Source organism: Callorhinus ursinus, unplaced genomic scaffold (genome assembly GCF_003265705.2).
Source record: "Callorhinus ursinus isolate GAN/ISIS: 27379988/994484 unplaced genomic scaffold, GSC_fseal_2.0 scaffold9, whole genome shotgun sequence".
NCBI lineage: Eukaryota > Metazoa > Chordata > Mammalia > Carnivora > Otariidae > Callorhinus > Callorhinus ursinus.
This window is the reverse complement of record NW_027397071.1, coordinates 48531333-48550445: the sequence shown is the minus strand read 5'-3', so window position 1 is coordinate 48550445 and position 19113 is coordinate 48531333. Positions and strand designations below refer to the sequence as shown.

At 42.0% G+C, this 19113-nt stretch overlaps 1 pseudogene; it reads left to right on the top strand.

Moving 5' to 3' along the window:
* Positions 1 to 14616: 14616 nt before the first annotated feature.
* Positions 14617 to 18321, top strand: LOC112824007 (NADH-cytochrome b5 reductase 3-like; annotated as a pseudogene).
* Positions 18322 to 19113: the final 792 nt, after the last annotated feature.

Sequence of the window (19113 nt, the reverse complement as noted above, 5' to 3'; positions counted from 1 at the left end):
CCCGCCCCGCAGCTGGCTCCGCCTCCCAGGCCGAAGCCGGCTCTGCCTCCTCGTGACGTCATGAACGGCAGCCCAGGAAAGAGGGGGCGGAGGCCGCGATGGAGGCGTGGGCTCTGCCGCAGTGCAGCGCCTTCAGTCTTCCCGCCCGGTCCCTATCTGGCTTCGCTCATGCCCCCCACCCTTTATTCGCTTCTTTACCGCGTCTTCTGGAAACACCAGTCTAGGAACGAGAGGTCTGCCAGAGCAGACAGTAAAATTGTCCGGTTTTGGCTATAGGTTGATCCCTCCTAAGTTTGGGGTGCCCTCCACCACATGTACGTGCACCACGATGCCTTTATCACAGTCCTCTGCCCTTTGTCGGGATAGAATAAGAGGTGAGCTGTGTAGCTCCTGGACATGGTCAGGCTTCTGCTGTTCAGGTCACTGTGGACTGAAGCTGCCCCAGCTGCCCTGATTTCGCAAATCCTGCTGGAGGGCTCACGGTAACTTGGAGGGTTACTGCGACTTACCTCATATTGAGCAAGAAGTGCCGGTGTGGTACCTAGTGAGTGAAGAGAGTATTTGATTCTAGAGTTCTGGATATTAGGTCTGACTCCCACCATTCACCACCTGAGATACCCTAAACAACTTGGGGCTTATTCATAAAAGTTGAGGGACAGCCTAAAAGATCTCCAAAGTGCCTTCTGGAAGGATGTAGAAGAATTCAGAGAAGATAGGAGAATCAAGCAGGAAGGGTCGTGGCCCAGTTGCCTCCACTTGTGGGTGTTTGTGTGCATGTGCTACCTCACCTGCTTCTCAGGGCTGTTCCATCATGTTCTTCACCTGTTAAATTGGGATAATACCTTCCTTATGGGGATTATGCTGAAGGTGAACAAAGATAATGCAGGCCTGACACACGTGGTGGGCTTGGTAAATCATTTTATTGAGCTGGGCCTTAAAGAACAAGTTGGGAGTGAATGAATGAAGACAGAACCATGAAACAGCCACATTTCAGGGAAGGCAAAGAATAAAGATCAAGGAAATTCAGGACAGGAGCAATGACCCCCATTGTACTCAAGAATGAATCTGACTGCTATATAAATGGAATAAGGAGAAAGGGCCTTGGTTGAGTGTATTTCCCTATATTGGGCATTGCATTAAGTGCTGAAGATTCTGGGAAAAAAGACCCAATTAATGACCTCTGGTGCTCACACTGGAGTGGGATAACAGGTGAGTGTTCAGTGTGATTCATGCTCTGCTAAAACTGGTCACAGAGGAGAATTACCCAACCTAGCCTGAACAAATTAGGAAGAAAAGAAGAAACTACAAGCAGCAGATAAATCACAGGAGCCCAGGCAGGGATCATGGCATATTCAGGCAGTAATACATATATGCGGTGTGGCTGGGGAATAAGATGAGAGTTACGCACAAATCTTGCCTGAAAGACATTGTGTGTTCTTTTTTTTTTTTTTAAGATTTTATTTATTTATTTGACAGAGAGAGACACAGCGAGAGAGGGAACACAAGCAGGGGGAGTGGGAGAGGGAGAAGCAGGCTTCCCACAGAGCGGGGAGCCCGGTGCAGGGCTCGATCCCAGGACCCTGAGATCATGACCTGAGCCGAAGGTAGACACTTAATGACTGAGCCACCCAGGCACCCCGACATTGTGTGTTCTTGAGGTATTTAAGCAGGTTTTTATTTTACAAGAATCACCCTAGGGCAGACATTCTCAACCCCAGTACTATTGACATTTGGGGCCAGAAAATTCTTTGTTATGGGATGCTTCCTGTGTATTGCAGGATGTTTAGCAGCATCTCTGTCCTCTAACCACTAGATGCCAATAGCAATACCCCTCGCTTCTCCTCCATGCCTCCCAGCCCCTCACTCACCTCCTGGCACAGTTATGACAACCAAAAATGTCCTCAGACATTGCCAAATGTCCCTGGGGGACAAACACCACCCCTGTTGAGAACCACTAATGTAAAAATAAGGTGGACGATGGATCAGAGGACAAAATTAATGTCCATAGCATTGTAGAGCTGCAAGCTACAAGTGATAAGATCAATATTTAAAGCAGTGGACTAGGAAGGGATAAACATGAAAGTGTCAAAGCCTGAAGAGGTAGAACAGACTGCATGGTAACTGATTCAGATGTGGGCGTTGAGGTAGAAGGAAGAGCCTTACCTGACCAAAATTTTCCAAATTAGTTGACTAAGAACACCACCAACTAAATTGAATAAGGAATTCAATTTTACGTTTGAGAATAGAAAAAAAATTGGAGAGTCACCCTATAAGGAACATAATGAGAGAGAGAACAGTATAAAAGGAGGACTACACTATTTCCTTCTAATACATAACATGTAGCATAAAACCTGCAAGCCTGCTACAAATATTCACCTAAATTGAACTAAACCAAATACAATGAAGCAGAAACCTCTTACCGGGGAAATTCTCAAAGAACAACCCCATCCAACCAGCAATCATACACATGGGTTTCCCACATAAATCTTCAACAAAAAAGTATTTGCTCACCAGTCTATTTCTCTGGAAAAGATTAGATTACAATGGGGAAATAGATTCAAACAATAAAGTTTGCCTTAAAAAGTTGTACTGAACAAAACTAAAATACCATTGTACAGATCATGAAATTCAATTACAAAGACTTGGAAACTAGAGAAGAGAGATAAAAATCACTGTAATTTTGTAACCCTAATCTAAATGTTTACCATATTATATATTTTCTTCCAGTTCTTTTTCACTAGGCATATTTTTAATTTAAGTATAATCATGGTGTGCCTGTAATTTTATAAGTTGTTCCTTAAATTTATTTTATGAGCATTTTTCCATGTTACTACAAAAGTCTTTATAACTAATAAATTTCTTCATGCAAATAAATAATAATTAAATATATACTATTTAAGCAATTATCTTAGGAGAGATTCACAGAAATGGAACTATTGAGTTAACTGGACTGCATATTTTTAGATTCCTGATTCATAGATTCATATTGGCAAGTCACTTTCCAGGAAGTTCCCAAAAATTTACACCGCTCTGAAAAACGTACACAATGTCAGGTTCTGCAACAATGAACATTATCATTTTTTTTTAAGATTTTATTTATTTGAGAGAGTGAGCGAGAGAGAGCACAAGTGGGACAAGGGAGAGGGAGCCTGCCTCGGGATTCAGTCCAGAACCCCAGGGTCATGACCTGAGCCAAAGGCAGACACTTAATCAGCTGAGCTACCCAGGCCCCCCAAACATTATCATTTTATAATGGTTTACATCTTTGGGGCACCTGGCTGGCTCAGATGGTACAGCATGCAACTCTTGATCTTGGGGTTGTGAGTTTGAACCCCACATTGCGTGTAGAGCCTACTTAAAATTTAAAGGGGCGCCTGGGTGGATCAGTAGGTTAAGTGTCCGCCTTTGGCTCAGGTCATAATCTCAGGGTACTGGGATTGAGCCACACACTGGGCTCCCTGCTACGTGGGGAGACTGCTTCTCCCTCTCTCTCTACCTGCCGCTCCCCCTGGTTGTACTCTCTCTCTGTCAAATAAATAAATGAAATATTTAAAATAAATAAATAGGGTGGGGGGATGGGTTAGCCTGGTGATGGATATTAAAGAGGGCACGTATTGAATGGAGCACTGGGTGTTATATGCAAACAATGAGTCATGGAACACTACATCAAAAACTAATGAGGTAATGTATGGTGATTAACATAACATAATAAAATTTTTAAAAAATTAAAAACAAATAAATAAAAATTTAAAAATTACTTAATTAAAATAAAATAATTCATATCTTTAATGTTTTTAAAACATTTTTTGCTTTAATTTTGAATTTCCATGATTATTAAAGAGATTAATAATTCCATGTGCTTTCTCACTAATTTTTATTTTTCATTTTTCTTTTAATTTATCAATGTGTGTCCATGGAATAGGTAGGGAAAATGCTGTTTTCATTCTTTGCCTGCTACCTACTGGGATCATAGTATCTTCTAGCAGTTTGTAGTAACAATATCTTTAATAAAGATAGCAATATATTTTTTCTGTCTTACTTCTGATCTGTATTTTTCCAACATACTATTTGCTCTAAAAAATTATGTTCATAAAAATTTTCCATTTTCTGGGGCACCTGGGTGGCTCAGTCGGTTAAGTGGCTGCCTTTGGCTCAGGTCATGATCCCAGGGCCCCACGTTGGTCTCCCAGCTCAGCGGGGAGTGTGCTTCTCCCTCTCCTCCCCGTTCATGCTCTATCTCTGTCTCTCTCTCTCAAATAAATAAATAAAATCTTTAATTAAAAAAAATTTCCAGGGCGCCTGGGTGGCTCAGTTGGTTGGGCGACTGCCTTTGGCTCAGGTCATGATCCTGGAGTCCCAGGATCGAGTCCCACATCAGGCTCCCTGCTCAGCAGGGAGTCTGCTTCTCCCTCTGACCCTCCCCCCCTCATGCTCTCTCTCTCTATCTCATTCTCTCTCTCAAATAAATAAATAAAAATCTAAAAAAAAAATTTCCATTTTCTTATAGTCAAGTATGTTGACTGTTGTCGGGTTTTTGTTTATTGTTTGTTTGCATTGTGGTTTCCTTTGTGATTCTTTAGGAAGTCATCCTCTCTCCTTAGGTTAGACAAATGAATACAACGAATATTTGTTGAGGACCAAATTATGTGCCAGGCACTACTCTGCACTGTAAATATGGCAGTGAAACAAGACAGGGAGGTTACCTAGTTGGAGAAGATAGCTGAAAACAAGCAAATGAGTCAATAATTAGAATAATGTCAGATAGTGATATATATTAAGGGGGGAAAAAGATTTAAGAGACTGAATGAGGGAGGATGACATAAATGTTTATTCTTCATTACTCTGGGTTTTATACAGCTCAATGCTTTAAATATCCAATATTTAAACCACTGAATTTTTAATGGATGCTCCAAAATGTTTGAAGTGCTATTTTTTTTAAATCAAGACTGTCATTTATATTGAAAATATAGTATTCAATAAATGTTCTTTATTTAACAATCCCTTTCCCTTATCCCACCCTCCAAAGAAAATTGAAAAGTAATATAAAATGTTAGGTCTTTTACCTCTAAACTAAATTTAGACAGTAACTGGACAATAACCTATGTGGCCTCTAATCCATTGATTTAGTCTCCTTCACTTGTAGGTTATATGATAATTGTGTACTTAACTTTATAAGAAACAGATCAATGGCTTTCCAAAGGAGCAGTCTCTTACTATATGCCCACCAGTGATATATAAAATTTTCAGTGGCTCCATATCTTTTGTTTACTCTTTTTTTAATTTTATTTTATTATGTTATGTTAGTCACCATACATTATATCGTTAGTTTTTGATGTAGTGTTCCATGATTCATTGTTTGCGAATAACACCCAGTGCTCCATTCAATATGTGCCCTCCTTAACACCCATCACCGGGCTAATCCATCCCCCCACCCCCCTCCCCTCTAGAACCCTCAGTTTGTTTCTCAGAGTCCATAGTCTCTCATGGTTTATCTCCCCTTCCAATTCCCCCCTCCCTCATTTTTCCCTTCCTACTATCTTTTTTTTTTTTAAACATATAATGTATTATTTCTTTCAGAGGTACTGGTCTATGATTCATCAGTCTTGCACAATTTACAGCACTCACCATAGCACATACCCTCCCCAATGTCTATCACCCAACCACCCAATCCCTCCCACCCCCCACCACTCCAGCAACCCTCAGTTTGTTGCCTGAGATTAAGAATTCCTCATATCAGTGAGATCATATGATACTTGTCTTTCTCTGATTGACATTTCGCTTAGCATAATATCCTCTAGTTCCATCCACATTGTTGCAAATAGCAAGATTTTGTGTTTTTTGATGGCTGCATAATATTCCATTGTGTATATATATACCACATCTTCTTTATCCATTCATCTGTCGATGGATATCTTGGCTCTTTCCAAAGTTTGGCTATTGTGGACATTGCTGCTATAAACATTGGGGCACATGTACCCCTTCGGATCACTGTGTTTGTATCTTTGGAGTAAATACCCAGTAGTCCAATTGCTGGGTCGTAGGGTAGCTCTATTTTCAACTTTTGGGGGAACCTCCATACTGTTTTCCAGAGTGGCTACACCAGCTTGCATTCCCACCAACAGTGTGGGAGGGTTCCCCTTTCTCCACATCCTCGCCAACATCTGTCATTTCCTGAATTGTAAATTTTAGCCATTCTGACTGGTGTGAGGTGGTATCTCATTGAGGTCTTGGATTTCCCTGATGCCGAGTGATGTTGTGCACTTTTCCATGTGTCTGTTGACCATTTGGATGTCTTCTTTGGAAAAATGTCTGTTCGTGTCTTCTGCCCATTTCTTGATCGGATTATTTGCTCTTTGGGTGTTGAGTTTGATTAAGTTCTTTATAGATTTTGGATAGTAGCCCTTTAACTGAAATGTCATTTGCACATATCTTCTCCCATTCTTTTGGTTGTCTTTTGTTTTTGTTGACTGTCAGTGGCTCCATATCTTCACCATACTTAGTATTACCAGTCTTTTTGTAATTCTAGCAATTCCAGTGGACTTGAAATGATAGTTTGTGTTGTCCCAATGAATAATGAATGATGATGAGAATTTTTCATGTGCTTCTTTACCATGTGAATGAGTATCTTCTATTTTTGAAGTGTCTAGTCATTTCCCCTTTTTTAAAATCAGTATTTTATCTTCTTATTATATCACTTTAAGAATGAATTATATTCTGGATATATGTCTTTTATTGTTGATATGTTTTATAGATAGTAATTTGAACAGTGTGCTTTTTTGTTTTAATAAATTGAGTGCATTTCAAACAACAAAAGTCTTAATTTTTATTGTCCTATTTGTCAATCAATTTTTAAAAGCTTTTGATGTATGCTTTTTGTGTCACATTTAGGAAATCCTTGCCTAATCCAGGCTCACTCATTTTCTTCTAGGAAATTCATATCTTTAGTTCTCACTTTAAGTTCTATAATTCACTTCACATTTAAAAAATTTTGGTATAATCTCTGATTTTTTAGTACATGGATAACCAATGTTCCAATAAAATTTATTAAAAAGAAAAAAAAGAATTAGTCTCCTTCTAAGGTGGGGAAATTATTACACTTAAAGGAAAGAAATCCTTTCCCATTGTCTAGTACCATGAAAACAGTAGGCCATCAATAATACTGATAATGACAGACTGAAAGTAAGAAGAAAGAGTCTGGTTAAATGTAATGGGGAAGCAAAAGGAATGTATATAATTTTTTGCCTAGAAGGAATCATGCATGACATATAGTAAAAGTTCAGTAGATATTTGCTAAAAGTATAATTCAGAGAAAGAAAAAAGATGAAAGCAATTGAATCACATATGTATAATTGTGAATGCCCACTTTAAAACCTTTCTGGACTAAAATTCCTGAGGGAATACTGTCCAGAACTTTGGTGCTTCTATCATGCATTTGATGAGAGTATCAGTATTGCCCTAAAATTATTGCTTGAGGTACACCTTGATGTTGATTTGGAGAACTTCCTCAGCTCACTCCTGTTAAGACATGAGGTTCATCTTCCTTAGAGACTTCAACTCTCTTAAGATATCAACTCTGCCCTTAGCCCAACTGTCCCATAGCTGAGTAATAAAGGTGATTCTGGAGTAATACAGATCTAAGTTTGAATTTCAGCGCAGCTCTGCCACTTAGCAGCTGTATACCCCCCAGGCAAATTCCTAAATTAATCCTCAGCTTCCTCATATGTAAAATTGGAATAAGTAGTATTATTCAATGATTATGAAGATGGAGTAAGAAGGTATATACAAGGGACGCCTGGGTGGCTCATTCGTTAAACGTCTGCCTTCACCTCAGGTCATGATCCCAGGGTCCTGGGATCGAGCCCGGCATCGGGCTTCTCCTTTCCTGCTCTCCCTGCTTGTGTTCCCTCTCTTGCTGTGTCTCTGTCAAATAAATAAATAAAATCTTTAAAAAAAAAAAAAGAAGGTATATACAAACTCACTGTTTCAACTACATTATGGTGCATGGACTGCACTTAATTAGCTAGTCACTAACTGGGGAGCATACATTAGTTTAGGTCCTTCAAGAAGCCAGTAAGACAGATAGATAAGCAAGAGATTTATTGGGGAAATTCCTGTAAAGGGGAAGAAAGCAAGAGAAGGTGAGGGAAGCCTCCAGACCATGTTGCAACTCCAATATCTGTGGAAGAAAAGTAGGGGAACGGGAGGAAGGGATAGAAAGCACATTTCCAAAAAAACCTCAGGGAAGCCACTTGGGAGTCCTCAAGCCAAAGTGACCACCGCTCACTGGAACTGGCCTGCCTTATTATGCTTGCCATGCTCAGTCATTGGCATGCGAATCCAGTTCCCACACAAACATGATAATGGATGCACAGAGGAAATAGCCAGAACTCTCCATCAGTCATGCTCCCTGCAGGAGGAGATCTGAGCCATGCACTTTCATGGCAGCTACATTCTACCCATAGCACTGCTCAGGTCCACTTCTATAGCATGTTCAGGGAGCAGGACCTCCACAGGTCTGTGGACCTGTCTTTCTGCAGGGAGATTTAGAAAAGACTGTTAATGAAGCAAATTATGGCCAGGTCACTGCCATTGGTCTCATAGCCACAGCTGGTTCACATCCTCTGCCTCTTCTGTCTGCTTTGTTTGTTTGTTTTCTCTTCTGTCCATTCTAAATTCCTCTCTTGCTTAGCTATTATTACTTTGGCAGGTCCTGGTAGCTTACCTGGTGAAGTGACCCAAATCTTCCTTCGCAGAGGGTCTGAGCCCTTTGCAGTCACACCCTTCTCAGGCCAGGCATGCTATAGACTTCCAGTCATAGTTCCAATGGGGCAGCTGAGTGCCAGGAGAGGCCCCTGTGTTCTCCTGGGTTCCACCCATGTTCCTCCCTAGCTGCATGTATAAAAGGAACTCTACCTCCTGCTGATGAGAATGGATTCTCCCTGCCATGAATGGTGACTCTTTTCCCCTGCTGGTCTCTGGAGACAAGGAATCCAAAAGGCCTTGGTGACAGCTATAATTCATAAACCCATAAGACTCTTGTTACATCCCCTGGCCAGGGCCCAGGACCTCTAACACTTGAAGAGACCAGAATGTGGACAAAGTTCCCCAGTGAGTCATTAGGAGTGATGGTAAACGGCACCAGTCCTGCTCTGATTCCTTGGTCCCTAAGTGTGGACACACTGTCTGTCATACAGAGGTCTCTGATTTAAACCATATCCTATAGAAAGACAACCCGGTCTCTCAGAGGGTTGCTTCTGATCTGTCACTTCGGATGTGCCTTTCCAAGGCCTCCCAGCATTCTGTGAGGTCTGCTGCTCTAGATGGTGTCGCGTGTGATACGTATGACCGGAGGACCACATGATCAAAGGCCTTCTCTTGTTTTTAGATTTTATGTACCTTTGTCGTCTACACAATTGCCCCTTGGGACACCATGAGCTGTTAACCCTCTCTGTAATTCCTGCAGATCAAGCCCCTGTGGCTGCCCCTCTGTCTCTACAGGTTATTATGGTATTGTGGCCTCATGGCTTCTGGTAGTTGAGCACTTCTGATTGGTCTCTGTTCTTTAGGAGCCCATCATGCCCATGACTATTAAGAAGCCCAGCTCTGGGACACAGTCTCCTACTTTAAGCCCAGACCTTCAGAAGTGACTTCTTAATGACACTGATACCTCTCTCTCTAGTACATTCTTAATGGTCTTGGGGAATGGTGTGTCCTTTGGGCCTCCCATAAAACATGGGAGCTCTCATGGGGCTTCTAGCCTTACATACCATTTCCACTCTACTACATGCCCCTTCCCTCAACTTCTTAATCCTTCCTCTTCCTTCTGCCAGGGCAACTCGGGCCTCTCCACTTCACCCAGGTTTGGCCATCACTTGTTCCAGGCTTCTAACAGCCATCCCATGTACTCCACGGTGAGTTTGCCTCATCCTCTCAGGTCCTTGCTAGGGCGTTAAATGCTGTATCTTGAAGAAAGACCCATAGGTCTGAGCTCCAGATACTAATACTTCTCTTGGGCAAGGTTACTTACCACTTATATAACTGATTGCATTTCTCCTGTTGATTGTTAGGAAGCTCAGAATCAAATTTTAGTCATACATGTTTGGTTTTTTTATGATTTATTTATTTATTTGAGAGAGAGAACACACATGGAGCAGGGGGAGGGGCAGAGGGGGAGACAGAGAGAATCTCAAGCAGACTCTGGGCTCAGTGTGGAGCTAGATGCAGGGCTCATCATGACCTGAGCCAAAACCAAGAGTTGGACGTCTAACCAGCTAAGCCACCCAGGTGCCCCTAGTCATACATGTTTTATATACAGGAATTATATGCCTTATGTACCATCTTTGAAACAGCTTCACCTTTCTTCTCACTTCATACTGACTCTTTCAATTGCATTTATTCAACACACTATCTGCCCAGCACTGTGCTAAGTACATATATATTATCTCATTCGATCTTGGCCTCCCCTACTGTGGGATCTTGGGCAAGGTACCAAATTTCTATAAGATTTTATTTCTTCACTTGTAAGTGAGGAAAATCACAATGTCCACTTGATAGGGTGATCATGAGGATGAATAATCATAGTTAATATCATTAGTTATTAGAAGACACTCTAAAAGTTTTTTACTAAAAAAGTTCAAATATCTGATATAAGACATCAATGTAGTAATTTCTGAAAGATGAACATCCGTTTATTATAAAAGCACTCACTATACAGAGCAGAGTATTACTAATCTTATTTATTATAGCTTAATCTAACTGAAGGTGTTTGTGGTTCATGTAATTAACAGCACTATAACAGAATCAATAAAACTGTTATAATGAGTGTTCATACAGAAGTGTTCATTAATGGGGTATACATTTATAAAATATTATATATACGTAGGATAAATGAGATGATGGCCCCGTTGGAAGGCAGTGAACCCAAGGATTCTTTACTTCAAAATCTATTCAATTTTACAGGAATATCAAATTGCTTTGGACTGACTTACCAGCTCTAATAATGAGGCTTATTCTACCCCAGGGACTTAGTATATTGCATTAATAATGAAAACACTATTCTGGCAGCCAAGCTTAGAGCCTAGAAAGTCCACTGGACCAGAAAGCATGGGACCTGAATGCTCAGTGAGCTCTGTGACCAACCAAGGAAACAGGCAGTCTGTTTAACCTCTCTAAGCTCGTACTTCTCCTGGGTTAGAACACATGATTTTATGACGTCTGTAAGCATCAAAATTCTGTGCATCTTTATTTTTTTACCTCATAGTATTCATGTAAAAGTGATTGGCCAATAAATCATATTTGCATTTGGAGTGGAAAGCCTAAATTACATGCCTAAGAGCAATAGGAAAATAAGTTATAGCTTAACAAGAATTAGATTTTATTTCTCCCCACGTTCTAATTTTCTGTTATTCTGGCAGGAGAGTAATATCTAGGACTCATAGATTCTCAGAGGTCTGTGGCACCCAACAATTCAGCTCAGTTCAACGACATTTATTCAGTACCAGTATATGCCATGCACATATTAAATTCTTAAGTTTCTGAGAATATGATGCAAGATACATACGATCAGTACCAATCAACTGACAACTATGTGTATAGGACCCTCAGCCCTTAGTAAGGGTGGTCCTCAGAGACTGTGGTATATAGAAGAAGGGCAAAACAGCCTTCTGAAAAATAAATGATCAAGTGACAAATGGCTGACACAGAAGGGAAATGGCATAAGATTTCAGAGACAGGAAACATCCCTGAAAATCCAGGTAGACTTCCTGGAGGGGGAGATATGAGTTGAAACTTGAAGGATACCAAAAAACAAAGAGGTGGGAAAGTGGTAAGCCTATTTACACGGTATTCATATCCTTCCCAGAATTTTTAGGATTAGGTTTATTTTTAGGTTTGAAATATATGTGTGTGTTGTCTTTACCCAGTTTTAGGTACCACGACATCAGAAATCACACATAATATGTATATGATTCAGCACAACAGATATTTACGGGATGCCTACTGTATGTCAAGTACTGTACCGGGTAAGCTTTGGAGGGGAGGGAAAGGTAAAGAAGGAAAGAGAAAGAAATCAGAGATATAACTCGGAATATAACTCGGATATAACTCAGCGGAGTCCTCTTTGCCTCTCAAAGATCTGGGTAAACTTGGTTTGAACCCCCAATCTTTAACCTGTGGAAGTCTACAGCCCTTTCTAGAGCTGGATGACATCCAAAGGGACACTTCCACCTTCTCACATCTAATCTGTTCTGCACAATGTTGAAATGAAACTCTGCCCCTTCCCGGTTTTCCCGTCAGAGGCACTCACACAAAGGTGCCTGGCTTTAATGGTCATTGTAGGGAATGAGAGGGAGGAATCACCAGTCGGCTAGGCAGCCAGCTGCACTCTCCTTTTTCCCTCTGCCCTCCTTCCTCTCCTTCCCTCACGCTCTCCATCCCAGATCGCCCCCAAGAATTGCACATTCTCCCTGTAGTACCCACAGCAAGCGGCCCCTCCTGTAACATCCGGGTCCTCAGGTCCCAACATTCCGCCTCAAGCTCTCCAACTGATTTGGCGCCAACACAGCAACTTTCCTGTTTCCTCCCCCAAACTCGCATGAGTCATGGACCTCCTTGATTGGTCTGGGAGGTCCCCCTTGCGGGAGCTGTATAATTTGCCTAATTTCACAATACTTTCCCCAGATTTTCCCCCAAAATATCATATAGCAGGAATTTGTTTCAATTATAGAAAATTGACATACCTCTAAGGATGCATTGAGTATGTAATCAATTTTCTTGAGATGGCTGGAGATGTCCATTCGTGTTACACCGAGGAGGAGCCAGAAAGGAATAACCCAGGGGCCAGCCATCTACTGCTGTTCTCACAATCATCTTTTCAGGTGAGATGAGGTGATTTGCCAAAGGTCACACCACTTCAAAGCAGGCACTAGAATCTCAACGCAGGAATATCTGGCTTCAAAGCTCCTGCTCTTTGCACTACACCACATCTCTAAAATAATAATGCTCCTTTAGGGACGTTCAAATTCTCATTATTAAAAAGACGGGCAGTTATTTGATAGGATACAAACAAAAGACCACCCGAACGTTAGAGTCCTGGAGTTGTAGAAAGAAAATTGACTCTATGATCTTGAACAAGTGGTTTCACCTTTCTGAGCTTCGGGTTACTCATTTGTACACACAGTTTTACAGAGTTGACATCAACACTAAATTAAATTATATGTATACCTATTTAATATATATCTAAATCAAACACAGTCTGTCAAGAAGGGTCAGTAGAACTCCTGCTTCCTTTTACAGAATGTAAAATGGGAGTTGACAGGTCTGACATTCCATTTAGTTGGGCAGGTGTTTTTAATTGGGTTAACACATTACATTATTTGGGAGGGGCATTAGCTGACTTATACATGAGGAGATTAATCATTAATTCAACATCACCCAGAAGCAAACACAGTCCTTGGAGGTAAGTTGACACTGCCATCAACTTCATAGGAAGCCCTCCTCCACAATAACTATGACTGTCTCCTAAACAAGGTGTTTTCAGATTGTTGCTATCAGCCCAGGTAGGAGGTAAGAGGCTTTAAGGTATGAGCATTATAAAATGTGGGGAAGTTTTGAAGGTTGGTTGGGGAGATGGATCCACTCTTCCCAGCCACTCAACTACACCAAGTCCTATTGGCTCATGTTTCTAGGAGCACAGTCTTGGCTGTGAATCAGAACTGGGTCTTAGCTCTGCCTATTCCTAGTCGTGAGACTTTGAGTTTTAAATCTGTTTTCTCATCATAAAATGGGGATGATGATATTTTCTGTCTTCTAAGGTTGTTGTGAAGACTAAGGGACATAATGAATTTAAAGCACTTAGTACAGTATCTGGCACATTGTAAGCCCTAAAAAAGTTGGTTACTATTTTATTAGCAGGGATCAGGGCCTTGAAGTCCTAAGATGCAGGGCAGTAGAAGAGGAAAGGAAAGGCTCCCTTTTGCTGAAGGATCAAGTTCAATGTCACAGTAGAGCATACAAAGTCGGTCATCATCTGGGCCCCAAACCTCTGCTTTACCCTTTGGTTACCTGTACACACTGCAAAAACCTCCTTAGCTCCCTGAGGCAAGCAGGATCCATCCTTTGGTTTCACAGAGTACTTCGCATATATTTTTGTACTTTTTCTTATCGCATCTTATTCCCACTATTCGTTTGTCTATCTATCTCCATTCTACCCAACCACATCCCAGGCTATGAATTTATGGACTCTAGGACCATATATCACCTTTGTATTTGCATCCATTCTGTAAGTCTTGGATGGATGGATGGATGGATGGATGGGTGGATGGATGGATGGATGGATAGATGGATGGATAAGGAACATGGGACAACATAGTGACTTGGTCAAGGGATTAAGACCAGGTGCCCTGGATACAGGGTAAGAGAGTCCTTGTTTGCTTCATAGATTTTCTTAAGCCCAGGTCTGAGCACAAGTGTAGAGGACATGACATTTGCAGAATCATTTGCCTGATGGGGGTGGTTGGGCAATCTGTGTGTGTCTTTTAGGGAAGCAAGACTGGCTGGTGGCTCCTGGCAGGGCCAATATCAAGCAGAACACTTTAGCAACCAGGGAGCCAAGGCAAGATGATGCCTCTAAGTTCTCCTGCCATCTTCAAGGTTAGTATGTTAAGCAGTTAGGAGCAACGAGCCCTTCCAGGTGTGGTCAGCTGCCAGTGGGGCAAATAGTTGGCAAGGACCATCGTCCCTGTGATTATGTTCACTGTAAACAATGATGCAAGATCTAAAGATAGAAAGTGGGTATGAGATGTGGTTCCCACAGAGGACAGACCATCTGAGGATAACATTTCAAAGTACCTGGAATATAAAATATTTTAGAACATAAGGCAATATAGAGGGAGATTATACATCTTGACTTTTCAGGAATCATCCTATTTTCACTTTATTTTTTTCTTGTTGTTAAAGGCAACTGAAAATGATATTTATTGATTGATCACTTATTATGTACTTCACACTTGTTTTAAAAAAAGTGATGTGCTGGTGTCAGCTCTCACTGGCACATGAGAACAGATTGTGTGCATGTCTCCTCAACTCCACGTTAGATGATTTCACACTAGTGCCTTAAAATCAGTCACTGCAATAGTTACACCATGGAAATTGGCAAACACTACAAATCAGGGCTTCCCACTTCCACATTCTCTGAGAGCTGTTTGTTACACATTTACCGGCACACCACTGGTTTACAATGAAAGAACCCAATTAATTCTAACATTCCCATTTTACAGAGTAGAAAATTAAATTTAGACAGGGTAAATAACAACTTACTACAAACTTTGTGGTAGCAGAGGCAGGATTCAAATTCACACCATCTGCCTCCAAAGTTGATGAACTTAATCATGATGGAGAGAACACTTCCTAATTCATTTTATGAGACCAGCATCACCCTCATACAAAAGGCAAATAAAGACATTACAAGGAAAGAAAATTACAGGTCAATAACGCTTATGGATGCAAAAATCTTCAACAAAATACTTGGAAATCAAATCCAACAGCATATTAAAAGGTTTATGGACACCATGACCAGGTGGGATTTATCTCAGGAATGCAAGAGTAGTTCAACATAAGAAAATCAATGTAATAAACTACATTAAAGAACAAAGGTTAAAAAAAAAAAAACAAGAACAAAAACAAAAAACCATGATCATCTCAGTTGTCGCAAAAAAAAAGGCATTTGACAACATCCAACACTCTTTCATTATAAAAACACCCAGAAAACTAGGAGTAAAAGGGAACTTTTCTAACATAATGAAGGGCATTTATGAAAAACCCACAGTAGTAAAAGACTGAAAGCTTTCCCCCCTAAGAATTGATAAAGCAGTGGCAGGGTTTGAGAGGATTGACTCCAATTTTGAAAAAAGCTCTTTGGATAAAATGCTATAAATAGCATCACGTGCTAAAGAGAAATCGTTCATCAAATGAAGAGTTGATTGATGCAGCAAACTTCATTGTTGTCTTATTTTAAGAAATTGTCCCTGCCACCCACCCTTCAGCAACCACCACCTTGATCAGTCAACAAGCATCAACATCAAGACATGACCCCTTATCAGCAAAAAGATTACAACTCACTGAAAGTTCAGGTGATGGTTAGCATTTTTTAGCAATAAAGTATTTTCTTAATTTAGGTATATACTACCTAAAAACACATAGGTGTTTTTAGGTAAGTTTTTTTAAGATTTTATTTATTTGTCAGAGAGAGAGAGAGAGACGGAGAGAGAGAGAGAGAGAGCATCACAGAGGGAGAGGCAGGCTTCCCACTGAGCAGGGAGCCCAACGTGGGGCTCGATCCCAGGACCCTGGGATCATGACCTGAGCCGAAGGAAGACACTTAACCGACTGAGCCACCCAGGTGCCCCTACATCGGTATTTTTTAAACATGCTATTGCACACTTAATAGATTACAGTATAGTGTAAACATAACTTTTATATGCACTGGGAAACCAAAAAATTCATTTGACTTGCTTTATTGTGATATTCGCTTTATTGCAGTGGTATGAAACCAAACCCACAATATTTCTAAGGTACAGCTATAAATGGTAAGACATCCATCCTCATGGATTGGAAGACTTAATATTGTTAAGATGGCGATACTCCCCAAAGTGATTTAGAGATTCAACACAATCTCTATCAAAATTCCAACAGCTTTTTTTGCAGAAATGGAAAAACCTATTCTCAAATTCGTATGGGATTGCAAGGGGCCCAGAATACATAAAACAATCTTTAAAAAGTTCAAAGTTGGAGGACTCACACCTCCTGATTTCAAAACTTACTGCAAAGCTGCAGTAATCAAAACAGTGTGATATTGGCATAAGGATAGACATATAGACCAATGGAATAGAATTGAGAATACAGATATAAACCCATACATTTATGGCCAATTGATTTTCCACAGAGGCATCAAGTTCATTCAATGAGGGAAAGATTAGTCTTTTTAGCAGAAAATATTGGCACAACTGGATTTCCACATGCAAAAGAATGAAGTTGGACCCCTACTTCACATCATATATGAAAATTAGCTCAAAATGGAACCACAGAACTCTTAGAAGAAAATATAGGAGTAAATCTTGGTGATCCTAGATTTGGCAATGGATTCTTAAATATGACACCAAGAGTATGAGCAACAAAAGAAAAAAAAATAGATAAATTAAACTTCATCAAAATTAAAAACTTCTGTGCATCAAAGGATATTATTAAGAAAGTGAAAAGAGGCAGCCCAACTGTCTTGGCTTGGGCAGCAGACACCACCACAGGGCCCAGCTAAGCATCTGGGGCATGTGGTGCTCTCCCCAATCTGGTTCCTCTACAGCCTGCCCAGCTAGCCAGTACTGGGCCCCAGCCATCACCTTTAAAAGCCTGAATATCAAGTACCCACTGTGGCTCATCAACAAGGAGAACACAAGCCATAATACCCAGTGGTTCTGCTTCATCCTGCTCTGGCCTCATCACATTCTAGGCTTCCCCATTGGCCAGCATATCTACCTGTTGATTCAAATCCACCAAAACCTAGTCATTTGCCCTTATATACTCATCTCTGGCCACGACCACAAGGGCTTAGTGGATTTGGTCATCAAGGTTTTCTTCAAAGGCATCCATCCCAAGTTTTCCACTAGAGGGAAAGTTGTCCCAGTACCTGGAAAACAAGAAGGTTAGAGACATCATTGAGTGAATTCCAAGGCTCAAATGGGCTGCTAGTCCATCCGGGCAAAGGGAAGTTTGCCACCTGTCCAGACAAGAAATCCAACCCTGTCATCAAGATGGTGAAGTCTGTTAGTGTGACCATGGGAGGAACGGCCATCATTCAGATGCTGGTGACCCATGACATCATGAAGGACCTGGATGAGCACCCCATGTGCCAACTGCTCTTTGCCAGTTGGACCAAGAAGGACAGCCTGCTGCAGCCAAAGCTAGAGGAACTAAGGAAAGAACATTCCACTTGCTTCAAGCTCTGGTACATGGTGGAAAGAACCCCTGAAGCCTTGGACTACAGCTCGGGCTTCGTGAATAAGAGATGATCTGGGACCAGCTGCCACCCCCGAAAGTGTCACCACTGCGGCTCCTGCCCTGAGCCAGTATGCCTGCCTGTCCAACCTGGACCCCGTGGGCCACCCAAAGAGTGCTGCTTCACCTTCTGTTGGCCAGGCCCTGGCAGCATGCAGAGCCGAGACATCACCACGCCCTGTCTGTATTCAGTACTGCCCACAATCATTCTTTAACACTGTGGCGCAAGCTCAGCCTGGCCTACTCATGCCCTGGGTGGTTGCCCAGCTGGCCTGACCCGGGGGGCCCCCCCTAGGGAGCAGAGTTCTGTTTCAGATGGGCCACAGCTGGCCACCTTCAGGACAAGTTCCTACCTGGCTCTCACTCAGCCCTGTCCCTGTCCTCATGACTCCTTGTCCCTCCTTCTGTCCTCCTTTCCCTCTGCCTTATACACATCCTACAGGGCTGAGGCTGCCAGCACCTCGCTCCACCCACCTCTCCCTGCAGTGGACCACAGTCTGGAAATAAACATAAAGGTACAGGCAGCCCAGAGCTGCAGGGGCCAGGGGCCACCCCAGCCATAGTCCTGGGCCTTTGCCTGCCACCCCTCACCATCTGACTCAGAGCTACAGCTAGACTTCAGCAGCACCTGACACTACATGAGGCCCATAACAACAAAACTTCCAGGGCTTGGGGGTGTGATTAGAGGGAGGGATGCTGAGGGTGAAAGGCTGCCTCCCATCCCAGGCCCCAGTCAGGCCCCAGCCAGCCAGGAGTTTGGCTCTCTGAAGTGGGAAGAGGGTGCTGGCTGAGGGCTCTGAGGGCTGGCACGTGGGCCATCTTGAAACCACAGCATTTTCCCCTAACACACCCAAACATCCAGGCAGCATGGGAGTTCCAAACTGTCAGCTTGGCAGAGTCCTGTTTACCACCAAAAAAAAGGGAATTTGGACAGGGGAGGGGGAACCTGGGCTCCTGGTTGGGACCACCAACCCTAATGGCAGAGTTCTACCCCCTCCTCTTGCTTGGCCCCCAGTGTGGGGGAGATTTGGGGCAGTGCCTCTTGTCTGAGAGACGTTCTCTGTGGGT